General features: G+C 32.8%; 1 long non-coding RNA gene across 7 annotated transcripts in view; it reads left to right on the top strand.

The window, feature by feature from the left end:
* The window catches only part of LOC105750391, a 47,376-nt gene that overhangs the window by 6,902 nt on the left and 17,269 nt on the right, over positions 1-23,205 (top strand). For 4 of the 7 annotated variants that reach the window (XR_004232022.1, XR_004232021.1, XR_002770200.2 and 1 more), the window contains exons 4-6: positions 79-310; positions 3,347-3,438; positions 11,741-12,626. This is a non-coding gene — a long non-coding RNA (uncharacterized LOC105750391). Of the gene's footprint in view, positions 1-78; positions 311-3,346; positions 3,439-11,740; positions 12,627-21,661; positions 21,776-23,205 lie in introns of those variants that run through there. The other 3 variants (XR_004232026.1, XR_004232024.1, XR_004232023.1) reach the window with 3 other exon arrangements.

Genomic DNA, 23,205 nt, shown 5'->3' with positions numbered 1-23,205 from the left:
CCTTCCCAAATTTAAATCAAAGGATAAATTTTTGAGGATTTAAGTACTAGTAGTTTCTTCTTCCCTTTCTGCCTTTAGGGAAAAAGGTTTGCCTTAAGCAAACTACTCATCTTCAATTTACTGTCCACCATTATCAGGCTATGATGAAGTCCTAATTTAAGTCCTGGAAAGACTCTAAAACTACAACCAGAATATAAAGGAATATTCCAAGTACTACTGATAACCGAAACAGCTGTCCAAACTGCTGAAAAGGAATGGACTCATTAAACCAGAGTGAAAGGACTAATAAAACCAACAGGAGAATGGACAGGTAAAGACACTCCTTAGTTTTTAAAGGTGATAATAAAGAGGAATACTTAAGAATGAATGAGGAAATTGGACTCAGCATCTTTAGACTAAGTACAATTATAGTATTGCTGATGATTGTATTCTCTGAATGTTTGATATAAGAAGGTGGTCAATCTGAGAAATATGTGAGGTTAAAAGAATAAAAAACAGGACACCGGAGTAGTGGATGAAGGACTGAATACAATTTTGTTATTGGTCTTTATTATTTGAGTTAACAGCAAAAACAATGGTGGGGTCTTTTTAATCTTTTAAGTGCCATTCTACTTGGGTTCATTCACCTGGCACCAGTTTTGATACCTCCCTCTCCCAATTAATTCATATGGCTAATAGAGACAGTGGCTGCAGCCTTTCACATGTTTAGCTGCTGGATCTATGAATGTCCTGAAGCCACAGAAAGTTGGCCTTTTGTTCCTGTATCCCTGAGTTTGGCCTGGATACTCAGTAACTGACCCGAGGTTAGGAACATAACAGGCTTTGGGGGCTCAACAGGAAAAACAGTTGGCTACTAGCACCTCAGTTGCTGGCAAACATTGCCTGAACCAGACTGTGTATTGAGTCAGTTTTTGGGAGAAAATAGCTATGAGTGGACATATTCAGGAAGGCCAAGAAATGATATGGTGAAGTGTATAACCTCTTTGAGCTTATGGAATAATACATATGTGAAATTCCAAAACTATAGCCTGTCGAGGTGTTAGCCCCAAACTCTTGAATGTTGTGAATATATTCTGATAGGAGGAAATTCTAAATATTCTTATTATAAAGGAGATAGGAAGATAGCTGAGTGTCAGTGTGCTAATCAAGCTATAGTGTTTTCTTTTCTTCCATTCCTTAAATAGTGTGGGGGTAAATGAAACTTACCAAGCAATATATTTCAACTCATTTTGGAGCTTAATAGACCAAAGCAATAACTTGTATAAAAAAATGTGAATAGAAGAGAAAACAACAATTACAGAGATGGATCTATATTCCAAATAATTCTATTAGAGACCATTGGGAAATAAGGATTCCCACTACTATCCTCTCAGTAGCAATGAGTTCAGTATTCATTATCAAGAGCAGCCTGCACTGAAAAGACATTTGAATCTGGTCTAATGGAAGATATACATCTTCCTATTAACTGGACTGGAATTTGTTATATAGTAATAAAAAGACCCACTTTTTTTTGGTAGAAAAATGAGAATTCCAATTAGGAGTTCCCCTTTTGAAAATTTAGGGAGAAAGAAAAGATCAGCGGATACCAGCCTTACCAATACTACAAATGCTAAGAGTTGGGGAAATAAGTGGTCCCCAGAAAGAATTATTCAAATTTATAGATGACCCACTTGGGCCAAGATGGAAGCTAGGGATATAGAACCCCTATTTATCTTTTGAATAGTTTGATTCAGGTAGAATCAGTGGTGGGAATTATCACAAGCCAAATGACTTAAGACCTTAGTTGGCAGATCAGACAAGAGAAGCAGACTTGCAGCATAGACTGGTGTAGGTCTACTTACTAGCACAAGACGGGGGAATGTAGAAAATGAAACATTTCAAATTGTTGTTTAAAAATTGATGATAGTGGTAAAGTTGTAAAAGAAATTGCTAAAATTAAAAAAAAAAAAACCAAACATGTTTTTTTCAAACCTGGGAAGGGATATTTGGTTCTAATTGACTTAGATCATAATACTCCTTGCCTTAGGTAGATTATTGTTTATATTATGCTTGATCTCTTGCATTATGAGGTTAATTACTAGTACTATGGAACATATGAGTTTGATTAAGGTAACTAATCAACAGAATCATGTCCAAATGACGGTTTTGAGGAGAGTAAATTTCCTGAACCAGTGATGGTGAATATGACCAGTTACTAAAGAAATATGAAAAACAAATTAGGAAAATGAAAATGTGGAAGCACAATAAGTATTAAGTAGAAGGGGGGAGGAAATGTAAAATATAAAATCTTGTTTCCACAAAACTATCCAAGTGAGAGCAACTTCCTGTTATTACTGTATCTTGAACTTGCTGTTAGGACCATACCAAATCAACTAAGAACTGTGTGGAAACCAAAATAGGGTAAATGTTATAGCTAAATTCGTTTGTCAATATTAATTTCTCTGTCTCTGGCTGAATTTGGGTAGCCATTTTCTGAACGTGTGGCATATGTGGCAGGAGGAGGAACATATTAAGGAATGTATGTTGTAGAAGGACCAGGAAGGTCTTAATTCCGTCATCCCTAGCCAATAGGGTAATGAAGGAGAGACCCTGCTTAACTGAAATAGGACAAAAAGTTTAATCTTGCTTAAAGTGTGTGTCGGTTTTTGGACAACATACCCACTTCCAGTAGAAACATAATACAATTTTTCTTCACTTATCCGGGAGCCAGTTTTGTTTTCATCCTAGACATGGTGAAACATTTGTATTCTAATTTCTAGCAGAATGTAGGGTTAGAAAATCTTTTGAAGAATTTTTCAGTGATTTACCAATTCACCTGAAAGTGCCTTATTTTCATATATATTTTAAAGATTTTTCAAGTATCCTGATAAAGTAGACTTAGAGTTTTTATGAGGATACAAATACTGTGCTGAGGATAAAGTGCATGATGTTATTATATGCTCATAGAGTTAGAACTGCACAGTATTTCAGCAGTGTCATGCTCTAAACCATCCCCCCTCATTTTAAAGAGAAAGACTGAGGAAGGTTTTGATTTGTGTAAGATGAGGCAATAGTAAACATCAGCTGAGATCTACTGACTCCACGCCTTTCATACCCTATAAACAGTTAGATTTCAGTGTTATGAATAAGCTGAATCTTATAAAATGATTTTTATGTTTCACTATGAGAAAGACTAGGCAGCAGCATTCTTTTAATAAATTTCCAGTGAGGGCTAGAAAGTTCTTTATTTGTGAAATGAGTTATTAAAAATTATATTTTGTTAAAATGTTTTAAAAACCTATTTAGACTCTTAAGTTCTATTAACTTAATTAAACATTTTAGAAATAAGAAATTCTTTATCTTTCAGATGTATCCTGAACATTTGTGGGGGAAAGTTATCAAAGGCTATTAGCCCTTAAATCTGGATCTATCTTCATACTGTTTCTTGGAATGTTTCTGGTAGGTGGTGATAAAAAAAAAAAAAAAAAAAAAAAACAGTATAAGAAATTTTAGTTTTTAATATTGTGGTGACAGGAAAATGATGTTAAGAAGTGAATTTAAGAGCAGTAGTGGATTTCAAATATTTCCCAATGAATCGTTTTATCTCTAAAGAAAACTAAATTATAAGTTAATTTCTAACCAGATGAAAATTACTTATTGCTGCAATTTTTTCTCTTTTGAATTGCATAATCACTTGAATTTATAAACCTCAATTTTCTTTTATGGCCACGCCTAAAAAACAAATACATATCAAATTGTGAGGCAAGTAAATATTTTGTAGCAAATTAATAACATTAGGGCATTTAAAATGTTGTTGTATACAAAGCAATAATAGCCCAGGTATTCTGGAGCATACAAAGAAATGGGAAAGCCTGTGATATAATTGGGAAGATGAGATATAAAAATGCTTTAAAATTCCTGTTATATAAATAATTATATAAGATTTCAATGGAAGCAGTATTGCAAGGTAATAATTATCAGATTTTACAGTCGCATAAACAATATTAGAAGAGTCAGAAGGATTTGGCAGTAAATGCTTTGTAAAGAGAGTGAGATCAGAAGTTGATCTCGAAAGGCATGACATTTGAATAGGCACGGGAGAATGGAATAAAATGAGCAAAAACTTGAGAGAAGATTAATCCAGAGAGTAAGTAAATCAGTTTCAGTAGAGTGGAGATTTTGGGAAGCAAATAGACATTGGGCCTAGAAATATAATTTGGGGGCAGGTTTTGTTTTGTTTTGTTTTGTTTTTAAGTAGTGGAAAGCCTTTGAAAGATAGTGTTGTACAGCAAGGGTGACAGGAATAAAATAGGTTGTTGGAAGAGTTGTTGAGTATCTAGGGTGGAAGGTCTGGATAGAAGAGTTGATGGAAGGCAGACTAGTGCATAAACTGTTGTAGTATAGTTATAAATTGATACGTTTCTGGCTTAGGATGGTGACAGAGGAAAAGAAATAAACAGAAACTAGAAGGGAAATATCAGTTAGGAGTGGGTTGATGTCTTGCTCTTCAGGGATTGTGAAATGGAAGAGTAGAAGATTGATTTTAAGTTTGGACGCTGGGGCACTGGAATTTGGGATTAGCTTATTAATAAAGTTGACTTTTCTTTTTGATACATTTAACTTGAGGTGATGGTGAGCATCTTAGCTATAATATTCAAGCAATTGAAATTGTATGACCAGTGCTAAGGATAGAAGTCCGGGCTAGAAATTAAAATGTGGATTTCGTCTGTATTGTGGCATTTGTTGTGAAAGTGGTTTTCATATGAAATCATAGAAGTAAGACTTCAGATCTGAGAATGACCTTATAGATCATCTAGTCCAATCTTGGATTCACTCCTGCCCAAATCCATACCTTTTACAAATAAAGGTAAAGTTCCGGAGGTTAAAAAGTTAAGCTTGTAACGAAATGACTTGACACCAAAAGCATATCTGTTTTGTCAGTTGATGCCAACTGTTTTAGACATTTGAAACTCAGACTTAGATATTTTTACTTCATATTTCATGACTTCCATATATTTGTTTTTAGTCAGTAAACATTGTGTCTATTATTTGTCAGACATTGTGCTGAGGATACAAAGGAAAATAAATGATGGCCCCTGCCCTTGAGAATCTCAGGACCTAATGGGGGAGCCATTAAGGGAATATTACTACGTACAAATAAGCTTTATGCAGGATAAACTGGAAATGATTAAGAAATTGAAGTCTCCTAAATTAACAGAGATTGAACAAGGTTCATGTAAAAAGTGAGATTTTAATTGGGGATTGAAACCCAGGAGGCAGAGGCAAAATTCTTTATCATCTTAAAGCTTTTTCAGATAACCCAAGAAATTAAATTTGTAGTCTGTAAGACCAGATGTGTCAAATGGTGAACAATAACTTGAACATCATATTTTTGATTATTTCATTTAGTATGAGAAAAAATATTCCTATATTTATTTCTGTTTGGGTCATTTTTTTATCCATATCAGTTGAATTTGTCAAATATTTATTAACCTTATGAATAATAATAATAGAGTAAAACAATTTTTTCTTTACATGTAGCTTCTACTCAGCACCAAAGAAATGTTTTAAATTCTGACTTTGTCATATTTTCAGAATGTACAGTTTGGTTGTCATAATACTATAATTTTGTTTGCATCTTTATTGATAAAATGCCTGACAAGCAGATTTTAGAACTGATAAGTAATACTCCATTTTTCTCATCTGATGGTAGTGAATTAGATAGTGCTAAAATTGAAGTGATTAAGGCAGATTTAGAGAGAGCATCAGTCTTGATTCCAGCAACGATGGATATAGAAGGAATTATAGCTGAGAGTCTAAATGGTAATGAGCAATGTAGTTCTCTGCAGAGCCACATTGATAAGTAAAAGAGATGAAGTACCACAATGTTTGAAATAGTGAAGATGAGTTTTTCTTGATATTGTCATGCTCAATCAATGGGGAGGATGCTTGCAGCTGTCTTAGATGTGACTATATGGTATATTCTACAATTCATATTATCAAGAAGAGTGCTGATTCCTTCTTTTTGAATTTTATGAATCACTGCTTAAAACATTCAGAAATGCACCACTGCTGAGGGCCAGCAAATAAAAATAAAAATGCTAAATGGCCTGTTAGGTGAATTAGGAAAGTACAGTGATCTTTGCATTGCTTGTGGCAGTATCGCTGGAAGAACTCTGCCTATATGTATGTAAACTAGCTTCTGAGGTGGACTTTGTTGAATAAAACAATCCTGTGTGATTGATTCCTGGATATGATAATGTATCTTTAACATGAAAACTAAGAAGACGACAAATTTGTTTCAGGACAAGTTTTAGCTAGTATCCTTACTATGGAATTATTTTTTTAAAAAATTGTTAAAAGGCATTTTTTCCTGATATATACATATTAGTTGATGAGCTGTTGCTGCCTTTTGAGGCATGGTGTAAATTTGCTCAAAGCAGGAAATTTTTGGTTAACAAACTAGACAAAATTTTCCTTTAAATTTTGGTTCACAGTATACTCTGGAAAGAAATAGTTATTTAGTGATTCCCATATTTGGGGGAAAGATGTTAGAAACAATGATACCGGTGTACCCACAGATAAGAATTTTGCAACTCATGAAACCACTGTTAACAAAAGCTATAATGTAATCTGTAGCAGTTGTCTTATTGTATCCCTTGATCTTTCCTTGAGACTCAGAAAGCCAAGGTGCTACATAGTTGGCACAGTTTGTTACAGCAGAGAACTTCCAGAAATAACATAAACATATAAACCATTAAACAAAACTGGTTTTAAAATCTGCCATGTAAAAAAGCCTGTTGCTGTTCTGGGGTTTTGTTGTTGTTGTTGTTTGTTTGTTTTTTAAAGCACTTGTTCTTGACCAAATGGCAAAGTCTTACTAAATGAAAGAAATAGATATGTTTTCTAGCATGTTTTCTGAATTATTGTAGATAAGGTCATTATCAACTCCTTACTATAAAAAAGTTTGTAATTCAAACAGTTGTCAAGAATATATTCAAAAAGTGAAGAGTTTGCTGCAAATGGCAAATTAGAAATTACAGTACTGTTACAGATAGTTGAAGACAGATGCTCCATATAATTGTGACACTTAAAAGTTCTCAAAAAAGGATCAAAGATGTATGTTTTAGTTACCAGAAAAGGTTTTTCAGCAAATTGATGACAAAAAAATATGTAGAATGTGCTAGATAGGATGATTGAAGACTTCACCCTTTAAAGAATGAAGCTCAACTTAATTCTATTTTTATATTTGTCAGAGGCAGTAGGATGTTAGGCGTCAAAGCAATGGATAGTTTACGATTGGATCCTTGTTTGTGGAGGAAATGGCTTTCCCCCAGACAGTTTGTAGAACCTTTTTTTTTTTTTTTGAGAGTAATTTGTGTGCTATTTCTCTGCAACAAATTCTTGATTTTCCTTTGCACATTGAAGGGAGAAGCAATAGTGCCATCTTCTAGAGTAGTTTTTATGGATTTGAAAGTCCATAAAGAGGATCTAGCAATTAATTTTAGATGATCTTTAAATTTGGATGCAAAAAAAATTACTTTTTTTGCTAGTTTATCTGAAATAAAGTATTTCAGTTATTCATAAACATTCTGAGGATTCATAGGTTTCACCATTCATCATATTGCCAGAAGGGTCCATTACACAAAAAAAGGTTTAAGAAACCTTGCCCTAGTGGGATACAGGTCTAGAACAAATATACTCTGCCACATTCTTCCATTTTTAATTAGATGAAATTAGGTTAACATGAAAATCTAGGATAGCCTTAAAATGAAAAGAAAAAGGTCACAAAAGGGCCATAAGTAGTTTGAGTGATTTTGTGTAAAAGCAAAAGGAAACAGAGAATCCTTTGCTTCTGTGATGAGATCTACAGATAAGACTCAAGTTTGTTTTTGTTTGTTTTTTTAATCTGTTAGCAGGTGGTTTTTTGATTGTCTTAAGAGCACCTAGGAATACCCTGCAACTTATATCAGTCCCCAAAATGGGCTACTAAAATTCAAGATACATCAGAGGATCTGTATCTCATCAAAGCCATAGCTAAGATTTTCTACCTGTGTTTATTTTTACTAAGTAGCCAGAAAACTTAGAGAAATGAAGGTATTTAATTATAACCCTTATTACTTAATGATGTTATTGAGGAAACATGAGGTCCTGGAAGTAACCATGACAGGCTAGTAGATTTTGCCCAGAGTTCATAGGATCTGAGATGATTAAACAAGTTTAATGTATTGGACAAGGGTTCTGGGGAAAAGGAGGACACAGGGGATCCATCCTAATCAATCATGAATAGGAGTTGGATTGCACAGAAGAGTGTTGCTCCCTGCCCCTGTTTCTAAGGACTTTTGCAAAGTGCTATTATTGATGATGCTATTCAGAGCTGACAAATTAAATCTGAGACTTGGAAATGGGAGTAAGTTGGGTGAGATTGAACAGCTGTAGTTCCTTTCTGACTATTAAAAGGAACATAATTCATAAGACTTCGTTTTCATTTTGGTCACCAAATGATTTATTTTTGTTTTCCACTTAACCAGAAGAGAGGGAAGCAATTTTTAACTTCTTAACTTAACAAAAATAGAGTTCAATCTTTCTGCTTTCTGTTATCTTTTTTTGCTAAAAACAAACAAAATAGTGAATTATCTACCATGACTGATGTTATTAATGACAGTGTCCAGGGAAAGATTGGGAGAAAAGAGTTTTTGATCTTAAAGAGAGAAGGGATTTTTTTTATCATTTAGAATCTAAGGTTAAAGATGGGGAAGTCCTGAATTCTCATGATAGAGAAAAAGCATTTAAATGAAACGAGCTCATCTGTTTTATTAAATCCAGTATTATTATATATGGTACTCCACTTTCACATGAGGACATGTTGCATATAGCCCAAGTCTTATATATTCAGGAGCTTTCTTTACATAAGAGCTCAGAACAAAAACCAGAAATAAACCATTTCCCATATAATCCTGAGGCATATCTTCTCATGAACAGTATGGATACTAACAGAAAAGTCTACACATTTGTGGGACATCTCTAAAGCCACTGATGTCAACTGTTCTATTCCCCTTTTGTTACCCATTTTTGGGGTTAAGTGACTTTCCCAGGGAGCACACAGCTAAGAAGAGTTAAGTGTTTTGAAGCCATATTTGAACTTAGTACATCATGTAGTTCCTGGAGTCAAGAGGATCTATCTACTTTGGTATCGAGCTGCCCCTCTTCTGATGTTTTCTTGGCAAAGTACTAAAGTGCTTTGCCTGTCCTTCTCCAGCCTTATTACTGAAGCAGGCAGGGTTAAGTGACTTGTTTAAGATCATATAGTCGTGTCTGAGACCAGGTTTGAAGTTTTTGTATCCCTTGATATGAACCAATTATTTTTTTTTTTTATTATAGCTTTTTATTTAAAAGATAAATGCATGGGTAATTAACATTTCTGGATATGCATTGACATTTGCAAAACCTTTTGTCCCAATTTTTCCCTGCTTCCTCCCACCCCCTCCCCCAGATGGCAGATAGACCAATATATGTTAAATACAGTATATGTATACATATCCATACAGTTATTTTGCTGCACAAAGAAATTCAGACTTTGAAATAATGGACAATTAACCTGTGAAGGAAATCAAAAATGCAGGCAGACAAAAATAGAGGAATGGGAATTCTATGTAGTGGTTCACACTCATTTTCCAAAGTTTTTTCGTTGGGTGTAGCTGGTTCTATTCATTATTGTACTATTGGAACTGATTTGTGAACCAATTATTTTTGCAAACTAATCAGAACATGAAATATTTTGGTACTTTTAATAAGTAGGTACAAAACAATAAAACTTATTTTGGAAGATTTTTAGAATTGGAAAATTATATCTCCAAGTTTTAAAAATATATAGATATGAGAATTTTTAGAGATTATATACACACATTCTCTTTTAAGCAACAGAATTATTTAATGATGCAAACATTTTTAGACATAAATTTTCAGAATGCTTTGTACATATCGTGAACTTTTAAAAAAGTAAATTCCCCTGCTTTTGTAGTTCTCTCTCTTTTTTTTTTTTTAATATCCTAGATATCTAGGGAACTAATACCAACACAATTATGTAATACCAAAAGCCATTGCCTCATGGTTATATAGTCAGAGGATATGAACAAAAGGTTCTCAAGAATTGTAACTAGTAGCAGCAATCATATTTTTAAAAAAAACACCTCTAAATGATACAAAAAAGTATTAGAACAACTTTAAGATAATGGTTTACCTTGCTTATTAATTAAAACGACAAAAGATAGGAATAGTTGGTGTTGGTGGAGTTATGTAAAAATGGCTACACTAACATATTAGCAGAGCTGTGAATTTGTTTAATCATTTTGGAAAGTAGTATAGGATTATGCAAAGACGGGGACCAAAATGTCCATAGCCTTTGATCTAGCTTCTAGTTCTTTATACATACCCCAAGGAAATCAGAGGAAAAAAAAAGAATATCCTAAAAACATAAGTGATAAGATTCTGTGGGCAGATAGGGTAGGAACAATGTCTTAAGAATGCTTGAGGACCTTGTCACTCAGGAGTCAGATATGATGGGAGCAATACCTCCCATTAAATTAGTTGGGACTCATAACTAATATGAGTTATGAAGGTCCTTGTATAGCTTCCTTCCTGGTTACCTATATTCAAAAAACAAGTGCACAAGGAACTAGAAACTCCTGGGTTGTATATGATTCTTATCAGACAGATCACCATAACAAATGTTAAGGGAGAGTTGGAGATAATTTTAACTGGATAAATGTTGTATCCTTACCAAATAAATTCGCTTAGATGTTTTGTGAGCATCTCATTTTATTCCAAGCCTGAAAGACTAGTTTGTCCTGATTCAGGCTTCAGAGAGGAGGAGAGGGAGGGAGAAGGGAGAAAAAAGCAGTTTACTCATATTCATGGTATTATTTTTTTCATTTTACATATTTCTGTTATACTATGCTACTGGAAAAGATTTTGCTCAACCTATTCTCACAACCCTCCCTGATCTTATTCTGTTAACAACCCTCCCTGGTGTTATTCTGTTAATTTGAGAAATTGGAAAGTATTTTGGATCACAATGTGTTGTCAAAATTTGCTTTTGCCTGATACTTAACTTCTAAAACAACCAGGGATGTTTTGGTACTGGCTTACAGCAGGTCTCCAAAGCCGATTGTTAAATTTTATATTCTTACAATATATTATTGTATTAGATTAGAACCAAAGGCATTAAACGCTAAACACTCACAACTTATAATTATTTTACTACATTTTGCTGTTTATTGTTTTGAGATTTGGTGTCTCGGTAATCATGGAAATACTATCTAATGATGTAGTAATGTGCTTTTTGTCTCCAACTATTCAGATAGTTTGAAATTGGCCATAATAAAAATATTTAGCCATTATATTATGAATGACACAGGAAATTGTGAAAATATTCAAATATTTGAAAACATACTATTCAACAAAGAAGCCCCTCCTTTGGAATCACACCTGGTTTCCAGTGGTGTTAGGGAATTCGTTACTGAATCAGATAGTAATCAAGTATTTATGTTCTGATTTTTATAACACTGTTGTTGGTAATAGAATTACAAAAATTTCCAAACAAATAGTAAATCATGCTGACATGTTAAAGATAAAAATTGGGGGGAAATGTTTTAACTTAAAATTTGTAATTTCCAAAATAATACAAAGACATCATTGACAAATTTTGTTAACCTCTCAAGGTGGTGTCATGAATTTTACTAACATCATAATTATTTTTCAGATTTCTTTCCCTAAAATGCCAGAACATCTGAGCTTTTACTTTTATATGAAGAACATGAAAACAAGAAATTATGCTGGACCATCAAAGTCAACAGAACCAGATTTTGAATATGTTCAGTCATTGAAGAAAACCATCATCTTTTTTAAAGAAAGAAATAATCTTATTCTTCCAAATAGTTGAAATGTAAAGAACACATTTATGTTTTCAGAAAAGTACAAAGGCTTGAAATGCAAGAAAGTAAATTCAAATGTAAGGCCTGTTTAAAATTCAGCATTTAGGAATGACAACAGAAAAGTCATGTCAAGTATTTAAAGAATGAATTGTATATTTAGTGATTTCAAAAGTCATACAACTACCAACCTCTGTGGGAGAGAAGTTAGCCCCCTTACTAAAAAAGAGTTTTCAGTACTATTTACAATGTATTAAAAGGTTATAGAACTTTAATATTGAGAGAGCAATAGAATTTCAAGAAAAAGTATTAGATATGCAGGGTATTGTTTACCTACATAATATAATACCTCAAGAGTAAACACAGATGCCACAGTGGATAGTGCAATCAGGAATATGCAATCAAATCCTACCTCCTATACTTAAACTAGCTGTGTGACCCCAGGCAAGTCATTTAGTTTTGTCTCATGTAAAATAGGATAACAATGACATCTAAAGAATTTATTTGCAGCCCAATTCAGTCACCTACTAAATGGGTAATATTTATTGCTGTAAAGAATTTGTATTTTCAATACATATTTTATTTTCTTGTCTACTAAATGATTGTGGCTTAATAATACATATTTGAAAATAAACTTCATTGCAATTTTGTCCTGTAATGCTGAAAAATAAATTCGTTCAAAATTTTCCTATAAAATAAAGTTCATTTAAAAATATTTCTGGATAACATTCATTCTGTTTATCACCAATCTAATAAAAGTAAAATTTATAGCTTAAAAAATTTTAAATTATAGAAATTGGAGCAGTGTTATGGGACCAAGATGAGTAGCATGTAGTTTACTAACTGCTACATGATGAACACATACTACCTTTATTCACATTTTTCTTTTATTCTAGTTTGGCAAATCAATTATGTAACATTAATTTCTTGTAAGATCTTGCTTTAATAATTGACATTTTTGAGCCCTTTTTTATTATTTTCAACCTCCATTGTATTTAATATTGAGAAAGTACAAAAATTAATATATACCAAAAGAACTTTGAAAAATATAAAAATTGATGCTGGAAAATTTGAATCTCAAAATGAAAATTTAAATGAGAGAAGTCATTTTAATTTCATAAACAAAAGAAATGTAGTGTTTTCTTAGGAATGTTACTTGAAAATAATTCAACAGATAAGCTTAATCTTTACTAAATAGAAATGTTAAAATATTTTACAGGCCATTACTGAATCCTGCTCTATACCACACTGTCCTGAGTCAGTGGTCCATTTTCTACAATTCTGTTTCCTCAGAGGAAGCTAGGTGTGACATCAGAGCAATGGGTCTCTAATCTGGAAGACAAGTACAAATGTGGTTTCAGACACTTTCAAATTGTGTTGTTGACTATGCAATTCATTTAATTACTGTCTCAGTTAACTGTAAAATGGAGATGATTTAAAAGCACCTATCTACTTCCCTGAGTTGTTAATAGAAATAAATGAGAGGACATTGTAAAGTGCTTAGCATGATTCTTGGCACTGTAGACTCTTAAAAAATGGTTGTTTTCCCTTAACCTCAGTAAGAACATCTGAATAATGACATAGTGGGTGAGATGTTAGGCCAACTTTTAGCTAGTGTGTTGGTAAATCAATAAAAGTTCTAGAATGTATTGTTAAATGGGTGGTTAGCATACATCTATAATAGGAGTAAAATAATAGGAAATTGATCACAAGAAGCCTGCATGACTGCATCAAGAAATAACAGCTCATGACTGACTAACAAGGGAATAATTTAATCTAAAAATTAACTGATTAAATCCCCAAAGCAGTGGTTTCAAATAATTTCAGCATTACTTTGTGGGTGGATATCACCCACAAAAGAACAATTCTTCTAGTACCTCTGTTAATTCTTTTTGAAATCAAAGTCTAGGTATTAATGAAATTTGTTGACCTATTCAATTTGCAGAATTTGAAGGTAAGAAATTTCTATTTTGTCTGAACTTTTTTTTTGATGGATGACAAAAAACTACTATGATCGAGTAGTTTCAGAATTTAATACTTATTAACAAGCAGTAGTATTGAGTTACAATCTTGGGAGGAGGTCTCTAGTGAAGTTCCACATTAATCTGTCCATAATTTTGTGGTGTTTAAAGTTTTTTCCGAATCTGCCCCAATATTCCCAACCTATCAAGATCTTTTATTTGCTATCTCTGTCATTATGTTACCTCTTTCAACTTTGTATTAAGTATGCCATCTAAACATTTATCCAGATCATTAACAAAAATATTAGTCTTTTTTTTTTTTTTTTTATTATAATTTTTTTTATTGACAGAGCCCATGCCTGGGTAATTTTTTTTACATTATCCCTTGCACTCACTTCTGATTTTTCCCCTCCCTTCCTCCACTCCCTCCCCCAGATGGCAAGCAGTCCTATATAAGTTAAATATGTCACAGTGTATCCTAGATACGATATATGTGTGCAGAACTGAACAGTTCTCTTGTTGCACAGGAAGAATTGGATTCAGAAGGTAAAAATGACCTGGGAAGAAAAACAAAAATGCAAGCAGTTTACATTCATTTCCCCGTGTTCTTTCTTTGGGTGTAGCTGCTTCTGTCCTCCTTGATCAGTTGAAACTGAGTTAGATCTTCTCTTTGTTGAGAAATCCACTTCCATCAGAATACATCCTCATACAGTATCATTGTTGAGGTATATAATGATCTCCTGGTTCTGCTCATTTCACTTAGCATCAATCAGTTCATGTAAGTCTTGCCAATCTTCTCTGTATTCATCCTGCTGGTCATTTCTTACAGAACAGTAATATTCCATAACATTCATATACCACAGTTTACTCGACCATTCTCCAATTGATGGGCATCCATTCATTTTCCAGCTTCTAGCCACTACAAACAGTGCTGCCACAAACATTTTGGCACATACAGGTCCCTTTCCCTCCTTTAGTATCTCTTTGAGGTATAAGCCCAGTAAAAACACTGCTGGATCAAAGGGTGTGCACAGTTTGATAACTTTTTGAGCATAGTTCCAAATTGCTCTCCAGAATGGCTGGATGTATTCACAATTTCACCAACAATGTATCAGTGTCCTCCTTTTTCCACATCCTCTCCAACATTCTGCATTATCTTTTCCTGCCATTCTATCCAATCTGGCAGGTGTGTAGTGGTATCAGAGTTGTCTTAATTTGCATTTCTCTGATTAATAATGACTTGGAGCATATTTTCATATGGATAGAAATAGTTTCGATTTCTTCGTCTGAGAATTGTCCATATCCTTTGACCATTTATCAATTGGAGAATGGCTTGATTTCTTATAAATTAGAGTCAATTCTCTATATATCTTAGAAATGAGGCCTTTATCAGAACCTTTGACTGTAAAAATGTTTTCCCAGGTTGTTTCCCTTCTAATCTTGTCTGCATTAGTTTTGTTTGTACAAAATCTTTTCAATTTGATATAATCAAAATTTTCTCTTTTGTAGTCAGTAGTGATCTCTAGTTCTTCTTTGGTCATAAATTCCTTCCTCTTTGACAGATCTAAGAGGTAAACTATCCTATGCTCTTCCAATTTATTTACAATCTCATTCTTTATGCCTAGGTCATGAACCCATTTTGACCTTATCTTGTTGTATGGTGTTAAGTGTGGGTCAATGCCTACTTTCTACCATACTAATTTGCAATTTTCCCAGCAATTTTTGTCAAATAATGCGTTATCCCAAAAACTGGGGTCTTTGGGTTTGTCAAACACTAGATTATTAAAATATTAATACTGTCACAATTCAAAAGTACAATTTAGGAGAATGCTGGTTTGATGGAAATTCATCTGAAAAAGCTCTAATGATTGCAGTAGATTTCAAGCTTCACATAAATTAGATTAAACCTCAAAAAGTTAGTGAGCTAGTTCACAGACATAATATATGAGAAAAGGCAGTGTCCAGACCAAAGGAAGACATACTCCATCCTGATCAGACCAGTGCTGGTATATTCTATTAAGTTCTGAAACTAGATTTAGGAAGGACATTTTTTAAAAAACTTTTTGGATGGTGGTGGTTTTTTTTTTTTTTTTTTTTTGAGGCAATTGAAGTTTAGTGATTTGCCCAGAGTAACATAGCTTATATGTACTAAGTGTCCAAGGCCAAATTTGAACTCAGTTCTTCCTGAGTCCAGGGTCAGTGCTCTATCCACTGTGCCATCTAGCTGTTCCTGGAAGATTATTTTTAAGCTGAGAAACATCTAGGAGAAAAGTGGCCAGCATTATTAAGGATTCTCAAGATCAGACTATTTGAAGACTTGGTTAAACAAATAAAGGATGTAACCTGAATATGAGAAAACTTAGTTGGAAAATGGGCCATGAGAGTTTTCTGCAGATATTTAAAGGGATGTCATGTAGAAATGGTTCAATAAACATTAAGTGCCTACCATGCTAGGCATTATAAGTTATTAGGGAGACAAAAAATAGAAAACTTAGTCACTATCCTCAAGCAGTTTACAATTTAATGGGGTAGACTTTATGGAAACGTACAGATAAGTTCTCTACAGAATAAATAGGAAATAAGAGGGAAGGCTTTAAAGAGATTGGGAAAGGATTTTTTATAAGTGATAAGTATGAAAAAGTTTTTTGTGGATGTACAAAGTGGACTGTAAAAGAATGTATCAGTGATACAGTTTTAAACATATGGAATGATTTTTTTCTTATGAAATAAATTGTATTCTCTTGATAAGTACAAAATTGTTTCTTGAATTTTTTTCTTCTCATACAATATTTCATGATCCTATCAGTATTTGTCTTTTAGGATTTTCCTCTGTTCTGTATAGTATAGTATGTTGGCCAAAAAAGGTATACAGAATGTAATCGGTTTTGGGATCTGTGAAAGATTTAGAGGATTAACACTTACAAATTATTTTACAATAGAGAAAATGGAGTCTGTTTGCAAGACAATGTCATTAGATCCAAGAATAAATGTTGGAAGAAGAAAGAAAAGGACGCAACTAGGTTGTGAAGGGCTTAGAATGTCAAATCAGTATTTCCTTTTTGATCATGGAGGCGATAGTGTCACTGGACTTTATTCAAGAGGTGGCAATATCAGACATGGACTTAAGGAAGATCACTTTAATGGCTGAGTGGAGAGAATGAATTAGAGTGGGGAGAAACTAGAGGCAGGCAGACCCACCAGCAAGCTACTGCATTAATTTAGGGGTAAGATGGGGCCCTGCCTGTGATTAATAGCTTTTCGGCCTAATACTAGATGTGGGTTTTTTGCTGAATTAGATAGATCAATCTATATATATTAAATATATTGCATATAGAACTTTTAAACGGGAACGTTTTGCTTAATTCTAAAAAAGTGAGGACTATGATTTATTTATTTTTTTTGGTAGAAGGGTTTGTGAATTTATTGAAGGTTTGTTCTTTTTCTTTTCTTTTTTTTTTCTTTAATAGCCTTTTATTTACAGGTATTATATGCATGGGTAACTTTACAGCATTAACAATTGCCAAACCTCTTGTTCCAATTTTTCACCTCTTACCCCCCATCCCCTCCCCAGATGGCAGGATGACCAGTAGATGTTTAATATTTTAAAATATAAACTAGATACACAATAAGTATACATGACCAAAACGTTATTTTGCTGTACAAAAAGAATCAGACTCTGAAATATTGTACAATTAGCTTGTGAAGGAAATCAAAAATGCAGGTGGGCATAAATATAGGGATTGGGAATTCAATGTAATGGTTTTTAGTCATCTCCCAGAGTTCTTTCTTTGGGCGTAGCTGGTTCAGTTCATTACTGCTCCATTGGAAATGATTTGGTTGATCTTGTTGCTGAGGATGGCCAGGTCCATCAGAACTGGTCATCATATAATATTGTTGTTGAAGTATATAATGATCTCCTGGAGGACTATGATTTATATAAACCACATGTATATACATACACATGTGGATTGTATGCATATGTGTACATAAACATAGATGTAGACACCACACACAATTGTTGAGCCATCAATTTCAAAACGTTTATTCTGAACATTCTAATAATTGATGCTCATTTAAAAGAAAACTAGCCCAGTTTGGAAAAGATTAAACTTCATGACCATGGATTTATTCCCCCAAAGAGCCAACTTTATTGTTCTGAAGCTTGCAGAAGAAATCATAAGTGATATCCTGAGATGTCCGATGAAGTTGGACATTATTTAAGTGACGTTAAGGTGGCCTGCTAGAATAGATTCAATAATCAAATAGTACAATTTATAACTGGATTGAAGACATCTAAGATACATTGATGCAGGAAGTTGAGTAATTCCAAAAATTAGTTTAACAGTTAAATGAATGAGCTGGGCCACAGCCTTTCTTTTGGCACCATTTATATGTTAGAAATTTAAAAGGAAATTGATTTTTAACCTTCAAAACAAAAGACAAGTTTTAGGAATTAAAATATTTTTTTCATGGGAACTAAAAAAAGCAATTTGTACTGATGGAATTTATGCCTTCTGTTGAGGACAGAAATTTTCCTGCTATAATTATCCTTCCTCATGATGCTTTGTCATTGAAGCCATTTCCACAAAAACGTTTACCTGTTTAGAACACAAAGTTTGTGAAAACAGTCTCTCTGAAAAATGTGAATGGGACAATAGAATAATTCTCCTGACAAAAATGCTTTTTGACCTTTTTACTCAACTATACCAGAATTTCAAATTTAAATATATAGGAAATTTGAATTTTTTTTCCCCATCATAAATCTGCTTTCAGGATTAATAGGCAAATCAGATTTTTTGTTTTAAGGACAGGGAATAGCATTTTTTCCTATGAATTCTGTATACTTCTGTAGAATTGTTTCTAAAACCTTGCTATGACAACTAATATTCTTACTTTTTCTTAACACAACTTAACTTTTGCTTTTTTGGCAAAATGACACCAGTTAAGCCATAGATAGCCCTTACTCTTCTGAGTTAATTATGCAATACTTGTTTGTTTTTATAAATTTCAGCTTTAAAGTTTTCTTGTTATAGTTTGGAATTTAATAAATAATAATGTTTGTGTAGCATTTACTGTGTGCCAGGTACTGTGCTAAGTGCAACATATTCTCATGTGATTCTCAGAATAACCCAAGCAAGTAGGTTTTGTCCTCATTTTAAAGATGAGGGAAAGAGGCAAAGTGACTTTGGTTTCTAAGATAGGATTTGAACTTGACTCTTCCTGGGTCTAGGCTTACAATGCTATATACTTCTCCAACTAAGTAGCCAAAACATAAAGCCATTTATCTAGTCCAGTTGACTTTCATGAAAGAAACATACCAAGTAGAAGGAATCTGCCTGTGCTATTCCAGGTTCCTCTTTAGTCCTTATTAGCAAGTACCTCAGTCACCTAAAGGGCCTATGTCACAATAACCAGCATTCACTTCACTCCTTAATCCTATCATTGATAAAAAGAATAGGCAGGCCCGAGTATCCTCTGCCCTCTTCCTAATTCTAAAATACTATCAATACTCTTAGAAAGGTTGCTTCATTCTATGTTTTTCCCTATAAACTTGCTTTTCCAAAACTCACCAAACCAAAATTTCTTTTCTTTCAAAGATTTGTTCAATAATTCAATTTCCTTGCTAACATTAGGTGGATATGTAAATGAATTGTTACCTCAACTGTCAGTTCTTCGTTTTGATCCATAAGACAATGGATCCATGATCTCCAGCCAATTTACTTTTTTGTGTATGATTGTTGACTATACCTAATAACAACAGGTATCGACCCAATGAATTTTGAATGTTCCTCTACATCTCATTTTATGACTCCCAAGTACTTCTATTTGTCCTTTTTCCTTCATGCCCTCTATGTAACTAGTCCACCTTTTTCTAATGTCTTAAAGAGTTTTAAATGCCACTTTCATATATTGATTTCATTGTTAAGTAACATTTTAGAAGCATATTTACCCTCATCATGTATCCTTACCTTTTTGGTGACCCATTAAGAATTACATTGATTCCTACAGCGATGCAGTATCACCAGATATTTCACAAGTAAAATTGGGGTTCCTGAACACTATTGAACACTTTCATAAATTTAACTCTTCTTGACCCACTATCTATATGTATTATTTATCCTAGTTAATTATGTAATGGTAAACCATTTCCCTTCTTAAATGGTCAAAAGAATCATACACTGCCAAATGTTACCCATAATTATCAAAAACAGATGTTCCCTCCCCCAAAGGATACTTAATTAAGATTGAACTGAAAGTCTATTCTGTATTACCTATTCTTTTACTGCTTTTCTGTAGGCAAGATATATTCTATTAATTACTATGGAACTTTTAGTCAAGGTACAATCTTGTTGGAATTAAATTTTAATTTTGTTGCATGGGGGAAGAGGTAATCTAGCTCTCACTTTTTTGTTATGGATCTTGGGTACCCTACTGAAAGCTACAGATCCCCTCTCAGAATAATTTCAAATGCATAAAATTCTTAAAATTATAAAGAAAACACATTATATTGTAATAAAAAAATATATATATTTTCCCTAATCTAAATTCACAAACACCCTGATGGGCACATGGATTCCAAGTTAGGAATCACTGACCGAGCCATATAACAGCTGAACAACAAATATTCATTTACTTACTTGATTGTCTTGCCTGTAAAATTAGGTCAAAATCATTTGAATGACTTTCATACAGGAACACCTAGATCTTTCTTCTATTTGGACCAAGTATTGGACATCTTTTGGCAAGTATGACCCTTGTATGGTGTACACGAATACCACTTGTGAATTATTAGCTGAAACTATATGGCTATTGTCTGAGTAGAAGGGGTAACAAATCATAGGCCTAATGAACTGCCAAGGAAAAGAATTTAGAAAGCAAAAATTAAAAGTCCAGGGACAGAACCTTGAGAAACACCAACATGAAGGGCTCAAAAAAATATGCCAAATCAATGTGTAGCATTTATATCTAACTATCCCCTAATTTTGCTTGTTAAAAAACTTGAACAGGACTTCACACTGGCAGCCAACTACCAGAGTTTTCTTTATGTACTTTACTACCCACTCAAATTCAGTTTTGTTTTCTGCAGTTTCATTAGGATAGCCTCAATTGCATAGGCACTACCTACTAATAAACTATCTAGTTTTCAATGCTTTAGTACATTTTCTACTGTATTAATTTTTTCTTTCAAAAAGATTAAGTTATTGTTTCAATTTCCTTAATATTAAGTAGAAACATGAATTGGCATCAAAAGTATATTGGTTTATTTTCTTTGTAAAAATTTATCTTGAAACTTTGCTATTATATCAATATTAATTTAGAATTTTCTATTTTAAAATTGTTAAAATTTTTCTACTGGGATTTTGTGGTAAGACCTAAATGTTTCAGCCCTTAGCAGTAAAAAATTATTTAAATGCCTGAATCTAATACTAAAGGAACATCCAATCTACCTTTTTGAATTTTCTGATTTTCTTTATATCTATCAGCATGCTGGTTAGTTATTTAATAGGTATACACATAGATCTTGTTTCTTCCAGACAATAAGACTGAATGAAATATCTCAATCTTCAATTCCATTAATTATTTAATTAAAGCATACTTTTTATATTTCAAAGAAATTTTTATTTTAATTTTCCTATGGAAATTCATTACTTTTATATTTCTTGTTAGGGCTAGGAGTTAAAGATAAAACCACAATTCAAGCACAACTATTCTCAAGTCTCAGACTAAAGAAAGGAATAGTGCCCTTCTATCCTTCCTTTGAGGACTAAACCATCTGTTTGGTTCTTTCAGGGCCAAGAAAGAGGACGGAAGCAAAAGACCTTCTTGACTGCTGATGCTTTCCCTCAAAGAAAGGACAAAAATCCAAGGAAACACCCTAATACAAGGTTCTGCTTTTTTTAGATAGCCAAGGCAAAAATCACTAAGCTCTTAACTATTACCTAATTTTTACTTTAGTACTTTATAAAATGTAGTTAACATTTTCTTTCTTCCTTTGAATTAAAGTTGCCTAATAATATATTATTTATAGATTTCATTATGTTAGAGCAGTTTTGTTGGGAAGACTGATTTTGGAATCAGAACCTCTACTACTTCAGATACATACATAAAAATCATTTAACTCCTCTGGGTCTCAGTTTCCTCATATAAAATTGGGAGGGACCAAATGGACTTGTAAGGTTTCCTCCTTGTTCTAATTCTAAAACCAGGTTTCACTTTCATGGTATTATTATTACTAATCAGATTATCTCAAAAGGAAACACAGCATCAGGAAGTGATTTGCTAAATCTTTAATCTTTAGATCTCTTTAGGAGTAAAGTAGAATAACATTTTAATAGTAGACAGTCTTAATATAATTATAATATATAAAGTGTTTGCGTTTCTGTGTGTGTGTGCTTGTGTGTATGCACAACTAAGGTGCTTCACAAATTTTTTAAAGTGCTAAAATAAAAGTTTGCTAATACTGATACTTCCGTTTTTAAACTTTTAAATTAACATTCAATTATTTTAAAAATTCTAAATTTTTAGAGGGATAGCAAGACTTTTAAAAGTTTTATGTACTTTATAATATCTTACAATAAATTTTTGTGGTCATTTAAGATAAATTTTAAGTGTCTTGTATTATAAATATGCATTTAATTTTAGGTACTTCAAATTTTCTTGTAACAGGTATACTTCTGAGATAACTAAATGTTTCCATGAATATTATGCAACAATAAAAATGTTTTTAAAAAATTTATGAGTTGACTAATGGAGAAATCTGGTTTTTAACTTAAAATTTTTACATTCATTTAACTTAAAATTTTTTCATTCATTTGAGGAATCAAGCTTTTAAATTTTTTCTTGACACTTTTTACAGAGAGTCTTGTTATCTAACCCAAATTCAGAAAATATAAGGGCCTCTTAGGAAATATGTTTTAAAACAAACAATAGCAGAAAATACTTTTACAAGAAAGTGGGAAAATGATCCCACTACTTTGAATGGCTCTAGATATCTATATGGCCCTATACTAGATATCTTGAGGTATGATTTAACTTTTGCATTTTTGCAAACAAGGCCAGTTTTAGGAGTTTTGTCTTCATATTTTATTTGAGAAAAACTAAACTACCAAGTTATTTGAATATAAAGAGTTTGCTGTACCTATATAAATATTCAAAGTCCAGATACAGCAAAGTCCATTCTAGCTAAAAAAGTTGTCTTAAACTAAGCGGAAATTTCCAAAATATAGACATGTGCCAATTTCACAAAGAGTTCAGAGTTTCACTAGCTACTACAAAATTCGTGTTAGTAATACTTTCTACTGTATCTAATAACTATCCATTAGACCAAGAAAAAG

The sequence above is a fragment of the Sarcophilus harrisii genome, chromosome 2, assembly GCF_902635505.1.
Source record: "Sarcophilus harrisii chromosome 2, mSarHar1.11, whole genome shotgun sequence".
Classification (NCBI taxonomy): domain Eukaryota; kingdom Metazoa; phylum Chordata; class Mammalia; order Dasyuromorphia; family Dasyuridae; genus Sarcophilus; species Sarcophilus harrisii.
Note: the sequence above shows the minus strand (reverse complement) of the source record. Positions and strands in the feature narration are given on the sequence as shown.